This window comes from Myripristis murdjan, chromosome 20, assembly GCF_902150065.1.
Source record: "Myripristis murdjan chromosome 20, fMyrMur1.1, whole genome shotgun sequence".
NCBI lineage: Eukaryota > Metazoa > Chordata > Actinopteri > Holocentriformes > Holocentridae > Myripristis > Myripristis murdjan.
The window spans coordinates 23303870-23331678 of record NC_043999.1 but is presented as its reverse complement, the minus strand read 5'-3'; the positions used below and the strand labels follow the sequence as shown (position 1 = coordinate 23331678).

Below are 27809 nucleotides of genomic sequence, written 5' to 3'. Positions count from 1 at the left end.
CACAGCACTGATCACTTGTCGACCAACAACTCTGTATGTAAGTACAGCACACTGCTGGCGGACTCTTACCTTATTCAGTGCTTCTCACACGGCTGATAGATATATTGCAGTGAGATCAACAGAGGTGAAACCACTAATTCAATGAAAGTTTTGCCGGAAGAGAGGAACCCTGACAAACACATGCATGGAAAATGATGCTTTTGTCAGTAAGACTTTTAATCTTGAGTTATAATGGCTGCGATGGTTAAATTTAGCCGCTATCAGGGTTGTGATCTGTTATGGTATGACAAGAAGAAATGTCATCATATTCCATTTAAAAAATCCAAGTGAATGTGTCGTTGCTTGCTGGTTAAAGCACACTCACATCAGTGGGGTATTCCAGAAAGTGGGTTATGTGCATAAACGTCGGAACTAGGGGTGCGGGGGGTGCGGCCGCACCCCCTCCCATCCGCCCCTCTCCCCCGCACTCCATCAGCCTCTCTACCCACTGCATTAAGCTTTAAAAAATAAAGAATCTGAATTTAAATTCAATTTGTCTGACTTACGTTTATCTCTTTCATATAATTAATACATATGTGAAATGCATGTGAAAAGCTAGACACTGGCCTAGGCTAATGTCTCTCAGCGTATCCCTGGGGGTACTTGGAGGAACTCCAGGGGGTAGGCCTACTGGAGATTTTTTTTTAAATTATACAACACGTAGATCTGACCGAGCAATCTGATTGATCAATCAGACGTTTAGAATGTGCTCAAATGAGCATGACAGCACGGCCTGCTCAAATGAAAAATAGGGAGCGGCGGGGTGGATGACGCAGTTTTCAGTCTGATCCCATTTCCTCCGAAAATTATTGAGACAGAGCTCCCAAAAATCCACACACCCAACTTACACATGTCCTTTACAAATAACAACTGGATTTTTCGTTGAATGATACTTTAGTCTAACACAAACAGGCTGAGAAGAGACCGAGCGCCAATCCGTCATTCGTCCCTCCCGTCGGGACAAATGACGTACACAAGAGGGACAATTGAGCCGCCGTTAGCTTTGTTCGCCTGCATAATGGACCGTTTTGTTGTCAATTTTGATTTATTTGGCGACCTAAGTTTGGATAAATGGCTGAACGAGGAAGACAAGACAGAAGAGAAAAAGGAGAGATATGTGAGAGTGACGAGTGAAGAGCTGGATCAGCTGGAGAGGTCAGGAAATGAAGCCGTTACGGCCCGGTCACCGTTTGGCCGTCAAATGTCCACAAGACTACCTGACAAACACTGGGCAAACAGCTGATTTCTCACCTGTAAGGAAAGAAGAGCTAAACAAGATCCTCCGTGAATTTTATTCAGCTTTACTTTCCATAATAAAGTGCCGCAGCGGAGTCAGCACCACGGACAGTACCTGTAAGATTTTCCACGGAGATGTGCGGCTTTAACTTTGTTCTTGTTGTGTTAATGTTATCAGTTATTAATTAGCCTATTAATCGTTATTAATTTGTTTATTCTTTATAAGTTGCCTAGGCCATTGATTTAATAAATTTGTCAATTTGTTTGCATCTGTACATTGAAATTAACATTTAATAAATCAACACATCTGTGAAAACTGTCGTTTTTATTTCAGAGGTAAATTGATAATGGCCAGAAAAGGTGATTAGGAAAAGCCCGGAAAGGTGCAGTCGAGATGATATTACCCTGTTCAGCCTTAATGTGACTGCTTACTTTTGTTACTTTTGCTGCTTAGCCACATTAATCGGAGCTGACATTAAATTGGAGTGATTTTTTTTTTTTTTTTTTTTTTTTTCCAGCTGATATTCTAGTTACAATATGATTGAGCTAGCAGAGCAGTTTTGTTTTGCTATGTTTGGTATTTATTCAGTTTCAGGAAATCAACTGAACTTGGGGGTACTTCGGCTGCAAAAATAATTCATGGGGGGTACTTCACTGAAAAAAAAATTGAGAACCACCTGCCTAGAACCACCTGTGAAAAATACATAACTTGTTTCTCAGGCTTTGTTTATTTTCTGATAGGGTCGCGCGCATTGCTTTTATCTGTTAGCTTAGCCTGCTGTTACGGTAAGCCAATAAAGACAGCAGAAATGTCACGAAAAAGAATTTCTGATTTTTTTTCCCCAAACCTTCCTCTGGGCCAGCTAAATGTCTGAGAGAGACAGCCCACAGTGTGACATGATGTGAATCCTGTGTTCCACTGCCAGCAAGCGGGCAGCAAAAGGAGCAACAGCGGCAGCAGCTAGCTGAAGGACCCGGCTGCTGTCCCACCTCCCTAGTGCCACCTGGTGGTAGCCAAGAGGTAACATCTTTCAAACCATCGCAGGATTATAATTTTCCTGCTAGGAAGTTTAGCGGGGAGAACTTCACTCGCTCCTGCAAGGCCGCCTGGTTCAGAGAGTGGCAGTGGCTGGAATACATTGAGGACAGTGATGGCATTGTGTGTGGTGTGTGCAGGTCGGCTGTCAAGAGCAAGCTGGTCGTGTCAGAAACCGACAGTCTATTTTTGAAAGATAAAGACTTTTCAAACTGGAGAAAAGCAACGGAGAAGATCAGGGACCACGAAAAGACTCACATTCATTTAGATGCGACACAAAGATTGGCTGCATTGAAAACAACGCCAATTAATGCGTTACTCTCTGAGGCCGCTGCGAAAGATCAGAGAACAGCGCGGAAAATGCTGGAGCTCATTTTCAGCTGCATAAGATTCCTGGGGCGCCAGGGATTCCCTCTGAGAGAGGCTGCAAATCGGGATGGGGTGTTATTGCAGCTAATGGTGGAAAGGGTACGCACTGATCCTGACCTGGAGAACTGGATGAAAAGGAAAGACAACTGGATGTCTGGCAGCATTCAGAATGAAATTCTGGAGCTGTTTGCGCATGACATTCAGAGAAAAATCGTAGCCAAAGCATCCCAAAGTCCCTTTTTTGGCTTAACTGCTGATGGGACCACCGACGCAAGTGGCAAAGAGTTTTCATGCAACATACAGTTTGCTAATCACAATCTGGAAGTTCACAATTTTCTTTCTTGGCTTTTACAACGCCCCAGACACATCAGCAGAAATGCTGTTTTTGTGCTTAAAGCATGTCCTTATTCGGCTCAATTTGCCACTGGAGAAGCTGAAAGGCTACTGTTTTGATGGACATAACATGTCTGGGAGGTTCAGGGGAGTGCATGCAAGATTAAAGGAAACATGTCCTGACTCCGTGTTTGTCCACTGTGCAAATCACTCTCTGGATTTAGTGTTGCAAGAAGTAGCAAAAGAAGTGCGCCTTGTTGCTGATACACTGAACTTTGTACGAGAAGTCACAGTCGTCATCAATGATTCAGCAAAGCGAAAAAGCCTGTACCAGTCTCTTTTTGGTGAAGTGGTAAACCTGCTTGCCCTGTGCCCAACTCGATGGTGCGTCAGAGTTGTGGCACTGTCACGTTTTCTGGCCGGCTATGGAGAGATGCTACAGACATTCAGGACCTTGGAGAGTGACAGGAGTGTCAAAGGGGAGACGCGTGCCAAAGTGGCAGGACTGATCAAAAAGAGCACCAGTACGCGCACAGTGTTTGGCTTGTTTGCCTGCATTACTGTATTCACCCCATGTGAAGCAGTGGCTCGATCACTGTAAGGCATGCAAGGCTCCAAACTCGTTTGCCAACGACTGGACACACTGCGACATGAGGACACCTTCTCCGACCTGGTGGCCAAGACCAAGCAGTACGCAGGGCGCTACAACCTGACGCCGCCACATCCAGCGCGCACCAGCAAGACCCCAGCGCGTTTTCGCCATACAGCAGAGGAGGAGGAACGGGAGTTGAAGGACATGGAGGGTAAATAATAATAATAGTAATAATGTAAGGTCTCACGATAAACTTTATTTGGGGCTACCGGTATATCAACAGTATTTTGAAAACGCATAGCCTACCATAAAACTTATTAATAGCCTGTAATTGTGTAGGTTGCGCACACAGAGCGCAAATTTTTAGTTTTTGCATGTTGTGTTATTTTCTTTATTAACAAAAACTTGAAAAGATACAACATATAAATAATTTGTGTAAGAATGTGACACTCTCCATATAGCATATTGCGGACGGCCAGTTTTGATGTAGTTGTAGTCAGCAGTAGATGTAGTAATGTGGTTTTGATGTGTGACGACCCCTCCGCTCCACTAGTTGTCCCTGTTGGTGGTGGCTGTTGGGTTTCCCTTTTTGTCTTTGCAGGGCAGGGCGGAGGGCGTCGCCTGTTTGACTGGAGCTGCTGATGAGCCACACCTGGGCCCGGTGTGGTCTCTCCTATAAAGCTCCCCCTCCTCCCCCATGGAGCCCCCTCCACTCTTTTGCTCTCGCCATCCAGAGCGGACGCGGCCGCTGTTTTGTTGTTTTTTTGACACTTCCACACATCCACACATGCCTACACTACTGACCACTGACTTCCACATTTTTCCTCAGTTCTATGGGTTATTTTGGGGTAAATAAATATTCTTTTACTTTTGCGAAACTCGTCTCGTCTTCAACCTTTGTTGCAGCCTACGAGCCGGGCTGTGACAAATGGGGGCTCGTCTGATTCTTGTTAACTCGGTGTCGGCGTGACGTCATTGATCAGCTGTAGCGTAGTAAACGTGCGGCTCATTTTATGAATGAGTTGCGCTGTTTGTTTGTTTGGGGGACATTGACGAGTGTGGTAAGTCTGTGTTGCTGTTGTTTTGGTTAGTTTAAGCCGCTGTAGTTATTACCAAAACGCTTGTTTGTTGTTTTGGTCACCGAGCTGTATGCGCTGTTTTTGTGGCACTGAGTTTATGGTCATGTTGCACGGTCACAGTAAATTACCGTTGTTCTGTCCCTGGATAGGCCTAAGAGCGTGTGCCCTTTTGGAGCTCGCTGGGGGGTGGTTAGTGTGGTCGTGAACGTGGCTAGAGCGAATTGTCTCGGGAGCACATCCAGAGCTGCAGGTGAGTCGCCATTTTTATGGTTGCTTTGCCGGGCTGCTGGGCTTTAGTGCGTAAGTACCCACCACAAGTAACACCTGAAGACCAGGGGGGAGCTTAGCCAGATTCTGGATAGGCAGTTAGAGGGACGGGGCCGCGGTGATGTTTTGACTGTGTGGGGGCTATAGAGCTCAGAGTGCTGCAGGTAAGTTGCAATTTGGTTGTCGCGTGGTTTGGTTTGTGTGTTTTGGGCAATTGGTGTTAAATTGAGCTGTGTTTAAGTCATGGCGAATGTGGAGGATTTTTTTGAGAGCTCCGTCACTGGAGTCTTTGGAGCGATGCTCTTGGGAGCAGTTAGTAAAAATCGCCGAGCATTTCAAGTTGGAGATCGGTGATAAGAGGCTGAAAGAGAACATTAAGTCTATTGTTAAAGCTAACCTGATTGAGTTGGGGGTTGTCGGACCTGGTGAACTGGCTGCTGCTGGTCCTGTGCTGGAAGCCGCTGATGTGCTTGGCTCTGGGGAATCTCGGTTAACTTTTGAGCAGAGAAAGGAGTTGTTGCAGCTGCAGGTAGAAATTAAAAAACTTGAACTGGAGGAGCGTAGGTTAAGTATAAGTGGCTCTGGTGTGGGCCGTGCTTCTCTTGCTGCTCCGGGTAGACCTTGTGGTTCTTTTGATGTTGCCAGTAATCTCCGGTTGGTTCCGCAGTTTTGTGAACGGGACCCGGACACCTTTTTCTCACTTTTTGAGCGGGTTGCTGAGAGTAGAGAGTGGTCGGACTCAGACCGCACATTGCTTTTGCAATGCGTGCTAACAGGTAAAGCACAGGAAGCCTATTCTGCTCTCACTGTGGCTGAAAGTAGGGTGTATGCAACGGTTAAGGATGCTGTGTTACGGGCTTACGAGTTGGTGCCGGAGGCGTATCGACAGAGGTTCAGGACATGGGAGAAGTCGGGTAAGCAGACACACGTTGAGTTCGCCAGGGAGCTGGTGACTCATTTCAATCGGTGGTGTGCTGCGTTGGATGTTGACACTTATGACTCTCTGTGTGACCTGATCGTTTTGGAGCAGTTTAAGAACTCCGTTCCTAGCCACATTGCTGTTTATATTAGTGAGCATAAGGTGAAAACTGCCGCAGAGGCCACTAAACTGGCAGATGAATGTGTGCTTCTACACAGGGGTGGCCGGGAGCACTGGGCTCGGGATGATTTTGGTTACAGGGGCGATGGCAGTAAGTTTCCTGCGGGCAGTCCTCGCCTGGGTAACATTAAGCCAGAACGTGCTGCACGGGGTCAGACACAGTTTGACTCGACCAAAGTTTGTAACTATTGCAAAGGCAGGGGACATTGGAAGGCTGACTGTCCTAGACGTGGGAATAATGGGGGGCTTGTAAAATCTGCTGCGTTTGCTGCTACTGTTACACAGGAAAGGCCTGTTATTTCTCCCTGTCAGCAGGTGGAAGCTGGAGCGAAGTGCAGCTTGGAGGAAGCAGATTTCTCCGCCTTCGTGTCTGATGGCTGTGTGTCGCTAGTGGGGAGCGATGTCACCGTGCCGGTAAAAATTCTGAGAGACACTGGGGCTTTCAATTCCTACATTCGTAGCTCTGTGTTGCCTTTTTCACAGGAAACTAATACTGGAGACTATGTTCTGATGCGAGGGATGGGTTTGATGGTGTTACCTGTTCCGCTGCATAGGCTGGTGTTGAGCTGTGGTTTGGTGCATGGTGAGGTTGCCATGGGCGTGCGTCCTGCACTGCCAATTGAAGGCGTGGACATCATTTTGGGTAATGATCTTGCTGGTAGCCGTGTGTGGGCTGACGGTCCACCACCTCCCATAGTAACGTCTTCACCTTTTGTTACAGGAAATCCAGATGAGAGTGCACAGTGTTTTCCTGATGTGTTTGCAGCTTGTGCGGTGACACGGGCTATGTGCCGGGCAGAGGCTGAGCCTGCACCTGAGCAGGATGGAGCAGAGGAGAGTGGGGCCTTCTCTGTGGCTATTCCTGATTCTCTTTTGTCTGTTTCTCGCAGTGACCTGGTGGCGGAGCAGAGAGCTGATCCCTCTCTGAGTCAGCTGTTGAACAGTGTTCGCACTGCCGAGGAGGCAGAGAGCACTGCAAATGGTTACTTCTTGCAGGATGAGCTGTTGGTGTGCTGGGGGGGGGGGGGGGGGGGGGGGGGGGGGGGGTTGACGACCCCTCCGCTCCACTAGTTGTCCCTGTTGCTGGTGGCTGTTGGGTTTCCCTTTTTGTCTTTGCAGGGCAGGGCGGAGGGCGTCGCCTGTTTGACTGGAGCTGCTGATGAGCCACACCTGGGCCCGGTGTGGTCTCTCCTATAAAGCTCCCCCTCCTCCCCCATGGAGCCCCCTCCACTCTTTTGCTCTCGCCATCCAGAGCGGACGGGGCCGCTGTTGTTGTTTTTTGACACTTCCACACATCCACACATGCCTACACTACTGACCACTGACTTCCACATTTTTCCTCAGTTCTATGGGTTATTTTGGGGTAAATAAATATTCTTTTACTTTTGCGAAACTCGTCTTGTCTTCAACCTTTGTTGCAGCCTACGAGCCGGGCTGTGACACTATCTATTCATAGACTATGATTTAAAAAAAAAAAAAAAAGATATAGTTCAACAATAGTGTACATCCATGCATGCCTATAAGCAATAAGCCTGTAATGACTTATACACAAACAACGATGTATCAACTTAAATGGGAAAAATAACTTTGACCCAGTTTAAATAGGCAACACATATGGAAACTATTGGTTGGTTAGAGAAGTTGTTTAATTGATGTTATATTTAATAATGCAGAATATCCAAGCCTGTGGAAGAGGGAGGTGTTTGAGTCCCTGGACCTGCACGCTCAGAGGTGGAGTGGCGTTTCGATCAGGAGGGACTCCGCATAGCTCCATTTATATTTATATAGGCTGTTTATATTTTTTAGATTTATTGTTTATAAATATCACACACGCCTCACAGTGAGAAGGTCCTGGGTTCGATTCCCACCCAAGGTCCTTTCTGTGTAGACTTTGCATGTTCTTCCCGTGTCTACGTGGGTTTCCTCCGGGCACTCCGGTTTCCTCCTACCGTCCAAAGACATGCAGGTTAGGCGAATTGGAGAAGCTAAATTGCCCCTAGGTATGACTGTGTGTGTGGATGTCAGTGTTTGTCTGTCTGCCCTGCGATGGACTGGCAACCTGTCCAGGGTGTTTCCTTGCCTTCGCCCTATGAGCGCTGGGATAGGCTCCAGCACCCCCCACGACCCTAGTGAGGATAAGCGGTTTAGAAGATGAATGAATGAATGATATTGGAGTCAAGCTTACTGGTAAACATCTACTCCAAGATAATTTATGTTATACAACTCATAAACATACACTAACACTACATACCGAGTGAATTTGCTACTACATACCGAACATATCTCCTCTGTGCTACAAAAGATCCGTGGTAACCAACCAACCATTGGACATTCCAAAGAGGCTTCCCACCAGCCATAAACAATGGATTCTTCCATAAAGGACATGAGGGTAAAGATATACCTCTGATTTTAAGTCGTTTATGTATTGCTTTGATTATTTCACAGGAGAACTGAATTAAGGGGTTTTTAATCTGTTTTTTGGTTGATACCATAGAGAGGCTAGGGGATTCTGTTAAGCCTGAGCTCGAAAGAACTGAACCCACAATGCAGATGCGGTTAAAGTAACAGTCTTTAATTAACAAAAATAAACTCCAAACAGAACTGATGTAGCACGGAGAAGTCCGAGGAAGGCTGGGCGCAGCAGGCAGGACACGGAGGGGCAGGCAGGACACACAGGCGGGCAGGCAGGGTCTAAAGGCAGAGCAAAAAATCCAATAATCAAAAGACTGGTCACCAAAGAGTAGCACAAGATCAAAAGTAGGAGCTGGGACGTTACCACGCATGGTACAGGACGAACTGGCGATGAGTGGAAATCTGAGCCGGGGTTATAAAGGCTGTAGATTGATGAAATAATGACGGGATGGAAACCAGGTGCGTGAGCGGGAACAGGTGAGTGGAAGAGACCAACGAGCCTGCCACGCCCAGCCTAGGGGGAGAAACAGACACACAACACAGGGGGAGGGGAAACAGGAAAAAAAGAAAAAACACACAGACAGATGGGACTCCTAACACATTCTTGCAATGTTCAGAGACAAAATTCTGCTCAAGCCATCTCCAGCTGCCTTCCTCCCACTTTTCTTTCTGGTATGCCCAAGCTAATGGGTAAATACCATTATATGCAAGATAGTAGTGATACATGTCTGGTATACCCAACCCACCTTCATTCCTAGAAATTGATCATCTTTTTAGACTGATTCTTGGTTTCTTCTCTTTCCAGAGGAACTGTGAGATCATCATATCTATTTCTTTAAACCATTTCTGGGGTATTTCTTGTGGAATTGCTAAAAATAGGAAAGCTATCCTTGGTAGAGTATTCATTTTTAATACCTCCGCCCTTCCCCACAATGATAACGGTAAGCTTGTCCATCTTTTTAAATCTTCTTTGATAGATTTCAAGAGCTTGGGGCCATTTAACTCAAATATTTTATCAGTTGGGGATACAATGTTTACTCCAAGATACCTCATTCCCTGAGACTTCCACACAATAGGGGCAGATATCACATGGCTGGGGTTTGCAATAGCCCCGTTTCCACCGCCGGAACTTCGGGGTAATTTTACAGGGCCGGGGCCGTTGTTGCGTTTCTCCACCGCAAGAACTACCCCGAAGGAGAGAGTTCAGGAACCTTTACAGGGGCTAAAAATCGGCCCTGCCTCGGAGTAGGGACTCTGAGTGGCCCCGAAAAACTCCTGGGTGGGGCTTGGGGTCTACTTGGCGCTGATTGGATGTACTCATGGCAGGATGTGACGTGGTGCCAACAGGAAAACTAACAAATGGTACCCGCTGTTGGATGCTATTCTTGGTCACCAGCCAGCCTACACCGGTGACCCTGGAACAAAAGACTCCGCACCCTTGCCGCAGCTGTCGGCAACAAACAACACCACAACCTTGGCTCTAGAGGACATCAGTGTTGTGTCGACGGTCTGTCCCAACAACGCTTTTTCAGAAGGTAATAGTTGCTTAACTACACTTAGTTAGTTAGTTGAGACATAAGAGCAGCACGTGCTGCCACACCTGTATCAGCCCCATCCTGCAGCGGTGCATCAGGCTGGTTGAAGAGAACAGGTTCAGCCCATTCCTCTCTAAAGTCCTCACCATGGCTCTCACACAGATTATGGAGGACACAGCATGTGATAACAACAGACTTGACTGTATCTAAGTTGCAGTCATTTCTTTTGAGCAGACATCGCCACCTTCCCTTCAGTCGGCCAAAAGCATTCTCCACCACAACCCTAGCTCTGCTGAGCCTGATATTGAAGTTGGTCTCCTCTTCAGTTAGGCAGCCATTGTCCATGAAAGGTTTCATGAGCCAGCTTGTCTGGGGATATGCAGCATCGCCCAAGATGTAGTAGCCCATGTCATGGCCCCCAGTCACGTGATGCTGTCCTCCGAAGAGCCTGTCAGCCATATTCCAGAGTCCGGATCTGCGAAGAACTCTGGCATCATGCATGCTGCCTGGCAGCCCAGAGAACACATTCCAGAAAAGTCCTTTCCCGTCCACCACTGCCTGCAGGACAACAGAGTACCAACCCTTACTGTTGTAGTATTCAGTGTGGTACTCCTGAGGTGCCAAGATTGGAATGTGAGAGCCATCTATGGCACCCACACAGTGTGGCAGCCCCCACCTGTTTTCAAAGTAGTTAGCCATTTCCTGAAGTTTGTCTGCATTTGGAAACTGGATAGCTTCAGGCTGGAGTATATCCTCCACAGCAGAACAGAAGGCCTTCAAACACTTGCAGGCGGTCGAAAGGCTAACCGCAAACAGGTGCGCGATGCTCCAGTAGTCTGCGTTTGTTGCAAGTTTCCATACAGCAATGGCAACCCTTTGTTGGAGGGGAACACACAGGCGGTAATTTACGTCCTGCTTCTCCATCGCCGGTTGCACCCGCTGACAGAGATATGTGAACGTTTCCTTCGACATGCGGAAGTTCTGCACCCACTGCTCATCAGAGAAAGTTGATACAACCACTTTCCACCACTCTGCACTTCTCTTGTGGGTCCAAACAATGGGAGCAGTACGCCGTGCACGGTGTAGAAGAATCTGCAACATAGTAAATTGCAATGACGTGAACTCTCATTTCACCGAACACCGTATTTTTAACTGAAGTGAAATGAACAACTTCTGAACCCTTACACGCTGCAGCGCAAAGTGTATACAGTACAGTGCAGCAGGCTAACGCAGAGCAGTGTAGCTGTTTGCGATATTAAAAATAGCTTACCCTTCGTCTGCGGAGCCGAAGTCCATCTTCTGCTGCAGCAGTTTCGAACAAATGTATTCTTCGGATTATCCGTTGTCTCGTTTCCTCTCTGGCCTTTTCAGCCCGGTCCAATTCCTCTTCGAGACGTCGTCTCCGCTCGTTCATAGCTTCCACCGATGCCACGTAAACGTAGAGACACACAAACAACGCAGCAACCACCTCAGCTCCTTCCATGATGATAAGTGTCTTTCTTTTTCTGCTTTGTTGTTCATACTTCTGCCTCGTACTTCTGCTGCGTCTGCTCTGCTGTTGTTCTTTGTTTGTTTACCGCTGCGTCGCCCCGGTCAAAACAGGCAGGCGACGATTATGTCATATCTTACGTCACACAACTTTACAGGAACCTTCCTCCTACTTCGCCCTCTCAGTGGAGACACGGCAGTTGAGAGGGCCAAGAGAGAGGACGTTCCTGTAGTTGTCCCCCAACCCCCCAAAACTACCAGGAACTACTCGGTGGAAACCCCCCTAATGGGGTTTAAGGGGATGGCCTCACTCTTAGACCAGTTAACTTTGTAACCAGAAAACAATCCAAAGTCATTAATAAGTTTCATAAGATGAGGGATGGAATGATCTGGCCTAGACAGTGTCAATAATATATCGTCTGCGTAAAGACTGACCTTGAAATCATATTTGAAAAGTGGGATACCAGTTATATTATGACTAGCCTGATGGCACAGGTGAGAGGTTCGAGTGCTAGAGTGAAAATAACTGGAGAGACCGGGCATCCTTGTCTAGTTGATCTAAAAAGTTGAAAAGGGGAAGATATTAATCCATTTCTTTGGCTACAGCCTACAACATATACATATGCTACATGTATAAGATACAGTAAGCGTACTGACCACTTTGAAGTATGTCTTTCTACATTTGCTCCCATGTTCTTTTTGCTCCACTGGGGTTGCATCTGAAATAATAAGGCTAAAATCACATGCCATAACCACAAATTTCATAAACACATAAATTTATGGAACACACAAATCTTACTATATAGTCAGATCTACTTGTGCCATCATGGTGGGGAAGTAATAGTATAATCCCACTAATTTACTCATTTTGAATGGGGTTTGATGCAGAGGATTTGCATTCAAGACAGAAGACAGTGATTCGTGTTCTGCATTTTCTTGATATTAGGCACAATGGCAGCATCAAGCCCTCTGTCTGAGGCCAACACAGCTTTCTGCCTGGCTTTGTTCAAACAGCTGGATGAAGACAAGAAGAGCAGCAACATCTTCTACTCTCCTCTCAGCATCTCCTCAGCCCTGGCTATGGTGATGCTGGGGGCCAGGGCCAACACAGCCACACAGATGTCCGAGGTACACACACACACACGCACACACACACAAACACACCTCCTAGTGACAGTTAACACAAATAAATGAACCCAAGGACTTTTGGCACAAGCAGTTTGGCGTCTCTCTGCACCAGGTTAAGTTTATTACTGGAATTTCAAATACTGAGATTATTTAAAAAGGTTTTTAAATGTAATGTTCAGCTCAACTTACAGCTGGGTGACTTGTAGTGGCTAATCATGTAAAGACAAACATTTGCCAATACAAACCATAATCATTAGTAATTTACTCGATAGAGTAAATTACTAAAAGATCCCATACAACAATAAAACATAATACAAATACATAAAACAAGATAAGACAAGGTATTAGTCAGAGTCTCAAACAGAAAAGTTACAGAACTGTCTGCAAGAGTGGGATGGGTGTGGCAGGGGAGGGGGCCTGTTTGGCCAGATCTGTTGGCCCTCATTCAGCATGAATCACTTTAGCTGGCTTCCAGTGTCTGATTCAGAACAGATTCCAGGTCATTTTGCTGATGCTGGCCCCTTGCCAGCTTTGTGTTATGTTGCCATAGGAATTCTACACAGAATTTATTTGTGCAGGGGTAATAAACACTCAGGGCACGGTGAATCGATCCATCCTATCAGTCCACAACTTGCAGGTGTACGTTTTTTCCGTTTGTGTGAGTGCCTGGCTGTCATGACTCAGTGGTTGTCACAGTTTGGCCTGGGTCCGTTGAAGATCCTTGAAGAGGGTTTCAAGAGGTCCCCAGCAGAATGAGGATAATGTAATTCCCCCGCAATTTAATTCACAACAAATTGTTCCCATTTAGATGATCTATATTGAGAATAATGACTACTGCGAGCACAGATTTCACTGTAACCACTGTTTAATCTCCATGTACAATACAGACAGCTGTACAGTTCAATATTAAATCAAAAACAGATGTCCTCTCAGGATCAAATATGGTCTAATGACCATGCTTGACCTAATGTGTGTCTTCTGGATGGTTTGTTATGTAATAATCACCAGCAACTAAGACAAATTCTCATCCAGCTACATACTAAGTACTTGGCTGAGGAAGTGATTCTGAGTTTGGATGTGATAATTGCATCACTGCTTGCCATGTGAAAACGTGTGTGCACATGTATACCTGGCTGTGTTGTGTTTTTTTTTAATGTGAAACAGAGAGGAGATGAGAGTAACATTAATGTAATATAAATGTACAATATATGTATTAATGTAATGTACAATGTAATGTAATTTCCTGTGAAGGATCAATAAAGTGCTCATCATCATCATCATCATCATCATCATCAACATGAAGCTGCAGTGAGGGTTTCAGCTCCTCCTTAGCAGAGTGCAGGCGTAAAGGCTTGAGCTCATAACTCGATCCTGTAACCCTTTGTGGCCAACATTTACACTGCAGTCTGTCACCACATACCGCATGGACTGTTGAGAGCAAAGATCATATCTTTTTCTGCACACACACACACACACGTTTAACTCAACAGTGATCCTAATGACGAGCAACACTACCAATCGCACCTGTAGGTCCTCTGCGTCACTAAGGCAAAGAAGCTGTGTGAGACAAAGGCAGAGGAAGAGCAGATGCTGACAGGCGCAGATGCAGATGCAGCAGCAGACCCAGAGATGCGGACTTCCAGACTATCTGCTGAAGGTGGTAACAAAGCCAACAGTAAAGGAATGACTAACTAACCTCTAACAGAGGGGCTGGGTGCTGTCATCGGTTTGTGGAATCTCACACTTGTTTGTCCACTCTGTTGTGTATTGTTGTCTGACCAGTAGAAACCACAGGGTTTCATATAGACTCTACCCCCCTGTGCAGTCATAAAATTTTGACTGCACATTCAAGATGTATTGTGAAAATTAATTAAACTGGCATCATATGTGAGGCACAGCTAATGTCACTGCAATAATTCTTTAATATTTATTATGTTCTAACTGATGCCTAAGTTATCAAACTTCACTATTACAGTCTATGAGCTGAGTGTTTAAGTTGATGGTTGGTGTTGTGCTGCTTTGAACACACACCAGTTAAAATACCCCGTGGTGTACAAGGGTGGAAAAATAAATTGATAATGCAGTATATCACAATAATTCCTCTGTAGTGCATTATTTATGCACACCAAGAAGAAGCAGTGTTTTAGTTTTCCCTGCCTTTAGGTATTTCAGCTGGACCTACAGTACAGGCCAAAAGTTTGGACACACCTTCTCATTCAATGCGTTTTCTTTATTTTCATGACTACTTACATTGTAGATTCTAACTGAAGGAATCAAAACTATGAATGAACACGTGGAGTTATGTACTTAACAAAAAAAGGTGAAATAACTGAAAACATGTTTTATATTGTAGTTTCTTCAAAATAGCCACCCTTTGCTCTGATTACTGCTTTGCACACTCTTGGCATTCTCTCGATGAGCTTCAAGAGGTAGTCACCTGAAATGGTTTTCCAACAGTCTTGAAGGAGTTCCCAGAGGTGTTTAGCACTTGTTGGCCCCTTTGCCTTCACTCTGCGGTCCAGCTCACCCCAAACCATCTGGATTGGGTTCAGGTCCGGTGACTGTGGAGGCCAGGGGCCTCATTTATCAACCGTGCATACGCACAGATGTGTGCGTAATGGGTGCGTAAGAACATTCCCACGCAAAGTATGGGATTTATCAACTTGTACTTTTGCGTAGGAACATGTGTAAATTTAAGTACAACTCTTACCATGCGTACACACAAAACCTAGTGGTAGAACGGTGAAACCACAAATAGAACGCACGAAGAGAGTCACAGTGTTCAGCAACTTCACACGTTCCCTGTTTCCTCTAATTCATAAAAAAAATCTCAATTAGTATTTTAGCAGACAATTTCAATAATTTATGTAACAAGTTATAAAAGACAGCTGTGACAGGACAACCTGAAAAGAAAACTTGAAATGCAAGTGGCTTATCTTGCACTATTGGAGGATTTGGAGAACCGTTTTCAAAGAGCGTGCTGACAGTGAGAGCACAGAGTGGCATCTCAGCAGGTACCGCTTCCCCAAAAACATACTGATGGATTTATGCCATACGCACCAAAGCCATCCCAGTGCGCATCCAGCTCCTGTCCACCCTGGGATTTTTGGCCACCGGAACATTTCAGCTAGAGTTTGGAGACATATGCGGCATTTCGCAGCCGACACTAAGCAGAATCATGCCGGCAGTGTTGGATGCAATAATTTCTCTGGCCCCAACTTATATTCAGTTCTCATACAGACATCACCAACAAGCCGAAATTAAACGAGGATTTCACGCCGTCGCCGGATTTCCAAACATAATTGGAGCCATAGATTGCACCCACATCGCAATAAAAACACCACCACACAATCCAATTTCATTCAATCAATGCACAAATAATCTGCGATGCAAATATGTCTCTGTTAAACGTTGTTGCCCGGTAGCTTGGAGGAACGCACGACTCATTCATTCTGCAGAACAGCTCTGTGGGTGTGCGCCTCCAAGCAGGAGCTGTTGAGGATGGCTGGCTTAGTGAGTGTTACAACGTTTTGAAATTATTTTCTGGGCTTCGTATGGTTTATTATAACAGCTCTATAGGTAATCGGGGATAACCACTGAAGCCATGGTTAATGACCCCCGGAGCCAACCCGAGGACCCCGCAGGAGCAGCGCTACAACCGGCTCATGCTCGTTCAAGAACCATCATTGAGCGCGCAATAGGCCTGCTAAAAAGCCGAGGGAAAAAATCCATTCATGCGCTCTTAAAGGGATTGCTGCTACCATATATGGTCAATTTGAGGCGTTTCTGAATGCAAATGAGCCTAACCATGCACGAGCATGGCAGTTTAGCACAGGTGGGATTTATCATTACAGATTGCTTACTGGTGTGCGTACGACCGGTGTCCGCACATTTGATAAATATGGATTTTTTTGTACTTACACACATTCTAAGTTTCATTCCTACGAAAGAATTTAGAACCTTTTCTACGCACAGGTTGATAAATGAGGCCCCAGGTCATCTGCCGCAGCACTCCATCACTCTCCTTCTTGGTCAGATAGCCCTTACACAGCCTGGAGGTGTGTTTGGGGTCATTGTCCTGTTGAAAAATAAATGATGGTCCAACTAAACGCAAACCGGATGGGATGGCATGTCGCAGCAGGATGCTGTGGTAACCATGCTGGTTCAGTGTGCCTTCAATTTTGAATAAATCCCCAACAGTGTCACCAGCAAAACACCCCCACACCATCACACCTCCTCCTCCATGTTTCACAGTGGGAACCAGGCATGTGGAATCCATCCGCTCACCTTTTCTGCGTCTCACAAAGACACGGCGGTTGGAACCAAAGATCTCAAATTTGGACTCATCAGACCAAAGCACAGATTTCCACTGGTCTAATGTCCATTCCTTGTGTTTCTTGGCCCAAACAAATCTCTTCTGCTTGTTGCCTCTCCTTAGCAGTGGTTTCCTAGCAGCTATTTGACCATGAAGGCCTGATTGGCGCAGTCTCCTCTTAACAGTTGTTCTAGAGATGGGTCTGCTGCTAGAACTCTGTGTGGCATTTATCTGGTCTCTGATCTGAGCTGCTGTTAACTTGCGATTTCTGAGGCTGGTGACTCGGATGAACTTGTCCTCAGAAGCAGAGGTGACCCTTGGTCTTCCTTTCCTGGGTCGGTCCTCGTGTGCCAGTTTCATTGTAGCGCTTGATGGTTTTTGTGCCTCCACTTGGGGACACATTTAAAGTTTTTGCAATTTTCCGGACTGACTGACCTTCATTTCTTAAAGTAATGATGGCCACTCGTTTTTCTTTAGTTAGCTGATTGGTTCTTGCCATAATATGAATTTTAACAGTTGTCCAATAGGGCTGTCGGCTGTGTAGTAATCTGACTTCTGCACAACCCAACTGATGGTCCCAACCCCATTGATAAAGCAAGAAATTCCACTAATTAACCCTGATAAGGCACACCTGTGAAGTGAAAAGCATTTCAGGTGACTACCTCTTGAAGCTCATCGAGAGAATGCCAAGAGTGTGCAAAGCAGTAATCAGAGCAAAGAGTGGCTTTTTTGAAGAAACTAGAATATAAAACATGTTTTCAGTTATTTCACCTTTTTTTTGTTAAGTACATAGCTCCACATGTGTTCATTCATAGTTTTGATTCCTTCAGTTAGAATCTACAATGTAAATAGTCATGAAAATAAAGAAAACGCATTGAATGAGAAGGTGTGTCCAAACTTTTGGCCTGTACTGTATTTCTGTGAATAGTCCTGGAAAGGCTCTCCAAAACTTTCTGACACTTTTCTGGTTTCTTTTGTGTGGGTATTAGTGGTGGTAATGCTTTTTCTTTATATTCTTCTGTTCTCTTTGCTCACTTGTACCTTTTCCTTTTTCTTCCAACCAGTACCGAGTAAGGCCTTGTGATGGCAAACTTACATGCAACCAGCAGCCGGCGATGTTCTCAGATAAAGATGAACTAATAGTCTCTTAAATTAATACAGAAAGTGTTTGGGTGATTGTCACGTTGGTCAGTTACCCTTTTAAGTGGTGACACCAAAATCATCCACGTGTCCCTGGTAGATCATTCTGGTTCTGGTGCTCCATACAAGTACTTGAGCATATGAGGCTGCTACCGTTTCCAAAAGACTACTTAAGACTACTGACCTTTTTAGTGTTATTGTTATAAATGTAAAAAAAAAAAAAAGATTTGCAAGTGTTTTTGTTATATAGCCTGTAGGTTTATTCACCCTAAAGAAGAAATACCTGTTCAGTGTTGTTGAACTATTTTATTTGAACTAACAGGCATTCATCCCAGGGAGATTTTATCTGTACACAGTCTCCCATCCCCTGTCCCTTTGACTTCCTGTCGAAACAGGGAAGTTGACAGACATCATATTTAAAATTACTTACTTAGCTTTAGAACAGTTACAAGTTATCATCTTTCCCCACTTTTAAAAGGCTTGGCAAACCCAATTTTTTTCCTTGAGTGCTGTCTTCATTGTCTACCAAGATTTGAGACTTCCTAAAAGTCAGTAACTAATAAAATAGAGCTTTAGGTGTGGCATTTTCTACAGTGATATTTTCCAGCAGGGCTTGGTGACCTTTAGTTCATCCTGTAGTGTCACAAGATTGTCTGGACCACCAAACTGTCCAGCAAAGTGAGAAATATCCCGCTTGTTTGGACTGAAAGAGCTTCGGCTCTTACTAGCACTGCAACAGTGTGTCAGCTGATGTTTTCCCAGCTGACATTGCTGTAGAGCTCACCTGCTAAAAATTGATCATTTGAGTCAGGAGAAATCAAACAGACGTCCCTTTGCATAGAAAGGACTTCAAATTTACTTTCAAGATTTTTACTGCACCCAATAAAAAAAAAAAAATACATATTTTAATTGCCACTCAAAATAGTTAGCATGGAGCACCAGGGACAGATGGATGATGTCAAAACTATGACTATGACTGAAAGGATAGAACCCAAATGCAGGACTCACGAGTGTTCAACAAAAGTAGTCTTTTAATAAGGAAAGGTAAAGTAACAACTGAAATTCACTATGAAAACCAAGAACAAAAGTAGCAACAGAAAACTCTTAACAAGGAATAACTAGAACAAAAGGCAAGACCAAAGTATCAAAGAAACATGAGAACAAAACTATGACCAAACAAAGTAACAAAGGAAATACATAACCTGACATGACGTGACATGGAGCATGGACAAACACTTGACTTGGCAGGACGAACTGGCACAGGACAAAGGGAAACACGGACTATATATACACACACACAAGGTAATGGGGAACAGGTGGAAACAATCAGGGCGTGGCAGACAATCAGACTAGTGGGAAACACACAAGGGGAAGGGCAAGTGACCTAACACAAGAGGAGAGTGGGATTTCAAAATAAAACAGGAAGTCACGAGACAAGACATAAAACTTAACAAAACAAAACATAATTTCTATGACATGACAGATGATTTTGGGTCGATCTCTCACTACTGACAGGGGCAGCTGTGTGTGAGCAACAGGTCAATCTCCTAGAAACTTTGGGGATTCCTTCAAGTCCACAGTTTCTACTATAGGCTGTAATAAAGTAGTCTTCATCGATCACCAGTTCCAGCTCTGGCTCTCATCTGCTTTGACTGTCCACAGTGTCTGAAGGCTCAGGATGATGTCCATGTCAAGTTTTCCAAGCTAATAAAGGAGCTGAACAAGGCTGGAGCCCCGTACTCCCTCAGCCTGGCCAACAGGCTGTATGGAGACAAATCCTACCGGTTTGTTAAGGTGTGTATGAGTGTACACCTGTATGTGCCTATATGGGCAGGTGTTGGTATGTTTACACAAAGGTAGGCCTGACTGAATGACATGGGAGTCATCATGCTGTGCTCAGCGAGTGTGAATGAAAGAGTGAGTGAGAGTGAGTGGCAGGTCAGAACATGAGTCAGAGAAGCAGCCACACTCAGCATACTTCACTACAATGGCTGTAACATCTTTTATCCCCTCACTGTGAATGAATCTCAAAGTCTGTCTGTACATCATCATCATTATTATTATTATTATTATTATTATTATTATTATTATTATTGTATTGTTGTATTGTCGTTGTTGAATAGAGTCAGTCGAGCTAAATGTATGTTGGTGGTTCCAGGGGTTTCTGGCAGACACCAAGAAGCACTATGATGCAAAGCTGAAGTCTGTGGACTTCAAAACCAGTGCAGAGACAGCCAGGATCAATATCAACAACTGGGTGGAGAAGCAGACCCAAGGTGGGTCTGACACACAAACACTCACACATACACTCTCAAATGTAAATAGACTGGGGATCACATCCAATGAGGTGGATCTTGGGAGGAAGTGGAAAAAGTGGACATTTGAATCAGAAAGGCTGAATGCAAAAAGCCAGTTCCAGTAAATTTCCTCAGCATTGCAGAAAGGGTATGGATGTGTAAATACAAAGCTCTAATTCGCATTTTATTTTGCCTGGAATTTTCAAATTTTACTCCAAATTCACTTGAATCTTGGGTGTAAACATACAGTATCTCTAGTTATTAAACCCTGTTGTATTCATCGCTGCTCCTTTGTTTCAATCCAGATAAAATCAAGGACCTGCTTGCCCCGGGTGTAGTGGACAGCATGACCAGGCTGGTGCTTGTTAACGCCATCTACTTCAAAGGCAACTGGGACAGGAAGTTTGACGCCAACCTCACCAAGGATGCTCAGTTTAAACTCAACAAGGTAACGCTGCACAACGACAACACAGTTTGGCAGGTGAAATGGTGATAAAAAAGTAAAGGTCTGTATGGATTTATGGGTAGGGTGAGGTCAGTAAACTGTGCATACTGAAGAACAGTATAACTGTATATTCGTTTTTTGGTCTCAATAAAGATCTGCTTGAGGACAGTATGCAGAGATCTCTTGGGTCATTTAATTTCTGGAGTGTCCTGGAATTTTGAGAACTATGTTTCAGATGAGAAGTCAGGGCAAACTTTTTTTTTTTTTTTTTTTTTTTTTTTTGCAAACTGTTTATACTGCAGAAATATACCAGAAAGTCCAGTACCAGAATAGTCTGGTCTGCACATTCATTGCATTTCTCAGTCCAACTGGAGTGGAAACCAGACTATTCATGTCTTAAGAACACCACTGAAAAAACCAGGAAGGACTCATATTTCAGTTCATGAAAGTCCTCTGATTTAGTCATGTAAAGTCAGAAAGAGGTCACAGAATTTTCCATCATGCCGTCTCCACTGATTGTTTGAGATGTCTTAAACCAGTTCATCATATAGGCACATTTTCTTTGCATTACATAGTGTACATCCAGGAGTGGGTGGTAGGATTTCGCAATGGCTTTGTCAGACGTCCACATACTCATGAGACCTTCAGCATGAAAGATCCTTTCACACTGACAGGCCTGCACAGTGCCTACAGTATGGAGCTACCTGTTTGGGGTGTGTTGCTGTGGTCCAGCGAAGCTTTAATGAATTTATGAGTCTCTCTTGTGGTGTCGACAGGCACACCCTTTTCATTCAAAGTGGTGTTCATGAAGAATCAAATAGGTGGGGCTTGAGAAAGTGTAAAGGTTGAGGTTGCAGCCACGCCTGTGTATTGCAACACAAAGTTTCCCCACAAATTTCAACCTGACCTGACTTTTCTTTAACCTGCTGTTCAGTGACTCACTAATGTGGAAGAAGATGGGACTCCAAGAGTGTCATAGTGAGCTAGAGCTCTGACAGTACAAATGGTTTTTAGCTCAGTGAAAAAAGACTGCTTTGTGTTTGCTGTCATCCTCAGAATGAAAACAAGCCGGTGAAGATGATGTACCAGAAAGCCGAATTCCCTCTCACCTACATCCGTGAGGTCAACTGCCAGGTAATCAAACTATGAGTCATTCAGTTATTCACCTGCTCCTCATATCTCGACCTCCAGCAGGGAGTCCTGTGATCACCCCCATCCATGTGTCGATGGCAGGGGAAAAGTGTGAGGTGGATCACACAAAACCTGGTTGGAAGGAACGTTTTGGGCAAGCTGGCCACTTGGCCACAAGGGGGCATGGAGATGGAGCTGAGCACCGACAGGGCTGGAAAATACCAAAAGCTTGCTGCCAGGCCCCATGTGGACTGGGCATTTAACAACACTTTGCACTGTGCCTCATGAAAACAGACCTCTTGATCGGCTTCTTGTTTTTTTTGTTTTTTGTTTTTTGTTTTTTTTTTGTTTTTTAAATTTTATTTTATTTGAAGGTATTTTTTGTGAGGACCAGGGACTGTGTGTCCGACACCGTAGTCTGCAGCACGGGGGCCCCGCAGGGAACGGTCCTGGCTCCGTTCCTCTTCACCCTCTATACTGCAGACTTCTCATACAACACCCCCACCTGTCACCTGCAGAAGTTCTCTGATGACTCTGCAATCGTCGGTCTCATCACAGATTGGGACGACAGAGAGTACAGAGAACTAACGCAGGACTTTGTGAACTGGTGCCAGCAGAACTGCCTCCAGATCAATGCGGGGAAAACCAAAGAACTGGTAGTGGATTTCCGCAGACGAGCACTCTGCCCCCCGACACCGGTGAACATCAAGGGAACGGATACTGATACTGGTCTGCGATGAATTTGGGAATGGCGGGACTCCTGGCACGGTAGTAAGTCATCATGTAGGCAGTGGCGGCGGCAGCCTCGGTTCCCTCTTCGTTGACCTCCACAAAAGCCTTGTGCACCACCTGGGACAGCACCAAGTCATTGGCTGGAGACATGCCTGACAGCAGAAAGAAGAAAGAGGAAAAAGTTAAACAATAGATTAGAACTAGACTTTATAAAGTTCCTGAAGAAACTTTGATGTGCTTGCCTTGCGAGCGCCTGGACATGTGCTAAACCGCCAGCCCTATGCTGTTTGTGGGCTGTGTAGTGTTGTGGCTCTTGCCCAGGTGGGGAGTTGAACCCTGGTCTCCTGCATGGCAGACAGAGACACTATCCACTGTGCCACTGGGGCTTGTGTGGGCGGAGCCAGAAATGAGGCTCTATGAAGCACACAGCATGAGTGACAGTGCTGCTTCTGTGAAAAATCACCTAAAGTAGTGGTCAAACTACTGCTTTGTTCTCAATGACAGTAAGTCCGAGCAGAAAATAAAAGGTATCATGAGAAAGGCAAGGCTTTGGGCTTTCAAACTGTGTCAAAATTATTTTCCAACTCCCAAAAATGCCCACCTTACAGCGAGTTGGAAAAGTGTGTCCTTCTGCTTCTCTCCTGAGACTTTGCATTCCAGATATAATGGGAGTCTATGGGGGAGAGAGCTGGCACTCCTGCCTCGTTAAGGGTCACAGTTTAAAAAGTTGAAGCTACTTTGCTTTTGTATTTGCATTTTTCAAAGCACAACTATTTTTCCTACTACTTTCCAAAAAATTATGCATGTGGAGTGAAAATTGTGGCCAGGAGAGCAAGTTTAAGACAAAAGTTTTAGGCGAATTTTAAGGGCTGCTCCACTCTAGCCCTCAGGAATGCCACTCTAGCTCACGCAATACACACTCATTCAAAACTCAGAGGCGGCTCAAAAATAACTCCAAACTTAAACTGTGTTTTATGCCAAACTAAGACAGACATGAAAAATTGAAGATGACACACATAAAGTTGAACATCTGCTGAGTCATTTAATTTTTGAATGGAGTCTGTGGGCCAAAGAATGAGGGAGCTGTGAGGCTTTGAAAATGCATGAGTGTCTGCCGATTTCCCATTCTTTTTCTATGAGGGCAAAATCGCGATTTTAAAATTGAATTATGAGAAATCGCAAGGTCCGATCGGTTTGAAAATTGACACACCTCTTCTTCTCCACAAGACGCACATTTTTCGTATTTGGTGCGTGGACGCAGGTTCAAAGCTCTGGGCTCTGGAGCCTTCCAAAGTTTTGGCCATTCATTTCGGATGGCCGAAATTTTCAGGAAAATTGGAATTTTGAGAATTCCGTGGGTCGGATTCCTTATAAAAGTAATAGCACACTTCTCCCAATGGGGCCGCACATTTTCCCAATTCATTGTGGGGGCCTAAAACCAAAGCTGTAGGAGTAGTAGCGCGCCGAACTTTTGTCCAGAATAAAAATAATAAAAATAAGAAATATGCAAGATAATAAGATGTGTTGCCTTTTCAAGGCAAGCACATAATAATATTGGACACCAGAGAATACAGGAAACCATCAAACAGGAAAATCAAGAGAGCAGGCTCACAAAATATGAAGTGTACCTAATGATATACTCATGTATCCCACATTTTAGCATTGATATTTAAGAATTTGGAAACTTATTTGTAATTCCTCAGCTGTTTAGCTGTACCATGATAAATTGTACTGACATCTTATAAGTACCTGGGAGTTCACCTAAACAATAAACTGGACTGGACCCACAACACAACTGCACTTTATAAGAAAGACCAGAGCAGACTCTATCTGCTCAGGAGACTGAGGTCTTTTGGAGTGCAGGGGGCACTCCTGAAGACCTTTTATGACACCGTTGTGGCATCAGCCATCTTTTATGGAGTGGTCTGCTGGGGGAGCAGCATCTTGACGGCTGACAGGAAGAGACTTGACAAACTGATCAGGAAGGCCAGCTCTGTCCTGGGATGCCCCCTCGACTCAGTGGAGGTGGTAGGTGAGAGGAGGATGATGGCTAAGCTGTCATCCATGATTGAGAACGACTCCCACCCCCTGCAGGACACTTTAACTACACTGGAGAGCTCCTTCAGTGACAGACTGCTTCACCCAAAGTGTGTGAAGGAACGCTATTGCAGGTCCTTCCTTCCTGCAGCCGTCAGACTCTACAACAAGCAGTGCTCCCAGTAGACCACACACTCCCCAAGACTGCACTGACTGCACTATAATGCACATTCTCCCTGCACCTTAACCCCCACCCCCCCTCCCCCCGCTGCCCCACCCACCCATACACACACACACACACACACACACAGCACTACTGGTAGATAACACGTAAAGACTGGAGGGGAAGGGGTGATTCCATAAGGCTGGATCAAGTCTGACAGTTCCTGAATCCCAGTACCGGGCGTCAGGTTCTGTCACTTGGTCTCATAGTTTCACACTAACCCTGAACCTCCGTCGGAGCGGGTTGTTCCCCAGGTTTAGGTTTTTTCTTCTGTTGTTTAAATTGTTCATATTTCTATTTTGTTTTTTCTATAGTCCTTTTTAGAATGTTTATATTGCTTTTTGCTATTTATTATCTGTTCATACTGTTTATAATGTAAATTATGCTTCATATCTTGCTATCCACTTTGCTGCTGTAATGCGTGAAATTTCCCCACCGTGGGACTTATAAAGGAATATCTTATCTTATCTCTCTTATCTTTTTGCTAATTCTCTGTTAATTATCTGGTCATGTTTTACTAACCTTCTGTAAATTTTTTGCTAATTGGCAAATCACATTTTTTTCCATGTTTTTGACAGAAACCAAGTGAATCTGCTCCGGTTTGAAAGGACTAAACAATTTATCACAAACAAAAATATTTTTTTTTCATATCAGGGTCCCAAGGAAAAAATGGGGGTTCATAGCATATTTATTTATTTATTTATTGTTTTAATTGTCTGGGACAGTACCCATTTAGTCAACAGTTAAAAAACTGCAAATGAGCCAGAGTTAGCCACAGAGGCTAATTTTCATCTGTTGTCCATGGCCAGAACAAAATAACATGTTAGAATAAAATAACATGCCATACCATCAGAGAATAAGCAAATCAACTAAAATAACAATCACTACAGCATGGATAATCACAGCAACATAGATTCAACACAGGACAGCACAGCTGCACACATTAGGCAGTGAAAACAAAGGCTAAGATGATAAGAGGCAAAAGGACGAGACAAAGTCAACTTGGGGGTCCGAAACAGGGAACACGTTTGAAAGCACCTGAGCTCACCTGTCGGTCCAGTCATTTTTCTGTTTCTCCTCAGCCAGTTTTGATCATTGACGACGAACATTCAGGCTGTTACTGCATCAGTCTACATTCAGTGTAACAGTTAAAACTCACTGTGTTGGACAGATCCTGGAGCTGCCTTACAAAGGGAAGGACCTCAGCATGCTCATCTTCCTGCCCAATGAGATGGAGGACGACACAACTGGTCTGGAGAAGGCAAGAGGCGCACACACACACACACACACACACACACACACACACACACACACACACACACACACACATATTCATAGACGCAAACTTAATTGGTGACATTGTATCCATTGCAGTTGGAGAAGGAGCTGACCTACGAGAAGTTTGTGGAGTGGACACAACCACACATGATGTACACAAAGGAGGTTCAGGTGGGCCTGCCCCGATTCAAGATGGAGGAGTCGTACAACCTGAAAGACATCCTCACCCGCATGGGGATGGTCGACGCCTTTGATGTTAGAATGAGCGACTTCTCTGGTAGGACGTGTGGCTGGACCACCATCAGCCATTCACATAATCAACTGAAGAGCAGGCAACAGAGCATGCAGCCAGTCCAGTCCTGACTCTAAAAAAATGTCCACCACTGTGAAGGAAATGCATGACAGCTGACGAAATCCTGAGAGGGGTTAGATCAGTCAGCATGCATATTGATTATTGTGTACAATTTATCATGGTACAGCTAAACAGCTGAGGAATTACAAATAAGTTTCCAAATTCTTAAATATCAATGCTAAAATGTGGGATACATGAGTATATCATTAGGTACACTTCATATTTTGTGAGGCTGCTCTCTTGATTTTCCTGGTCGATCGTTTCCTGTATTCTCTGGTGTCCAATATTATTCTAATCTATTGTTTAACTTTTTCCTCTTTCTTCTTTCTGCTGTCAGGCATGTCTCCAGCCAACGACCTGGTGCTGTCCCAGGTGGTGCACAAGGCTTTTGTGGAGGTCAACGAAGAGGGAACCGAGGCTGCCGCCGCCACTGCCATCAGGAAGGTTTACTGCTCCGCCAGGATCCCCGCCATTCCCAGATTCATCGCAGACCACCCCTTCCTCTTCTTCATCCGACACAAACCCAGCATGAGTGTCCTGTTTGCTGGCCGATTCTGCTCGCCTGCCTGAGCACTGCAGTGCTTTCTCAGCCAGGCAGTATTTTGAAAAGAGGCTGAGAGTCACTGCTGCAGAGTGGATGCACACTACAAGATTTCTCCGGAACATTTACAACCTGAGTTTCCGTCCAGTATTTATAAAACCAGGATGTTGCCAGAAAGCCTTTGAGTGGAAACTGTGGTGTTGGATTCTCTAAAATATCATGTGGGTTAGTTAAATTGTGGCTAAATCTTATTCAAGATTTGTAGTGTTCATCCACTCTTACACTGTTTATTTTTTTTGTTCATTTTTTTTAATGTTTTTGTTTATTGTGTGCCTCTAATTTTATATATATATATATATATATATATATATATATATATATATATATATATATATATATATATATTTATATATATATATACACTACTCACAAAAAGTTAGGGATAGAGAACAGCAACTTGTGCAAAAAGTACTGAAACATTGAACAGTTGGACATGTGCATTCAGAAGTTTACAGAAGGTCACATTAAGTTCACCTGTAAAGGTTATAATGCATTTTAGGTTCATCCTGAAATTTCACCATGTGCTGCGCTGTGCATCTTTTGCCCTGGATTATTTTTGTGTCCCACAGCTTTGCACTACCCTCTGCCCAGCGACTGTTGGTCTGTGATTCATCCTCAGACCTCACCCAGCTTTATCATGAGCTT

General features: G+C 44.6%; 1 pseudogene; it reads left to right on the top strand.

Annotated features, from left to right (window-relative positions):
- Nucleotides 1-27395, top strand: LOC115378592 (leukocyte elastase inhibitor-like; annotated as a pseudogene).
- The last annotated feature ends 414 nt before the right edge of the window (nucleotides 27396-27809 follow it).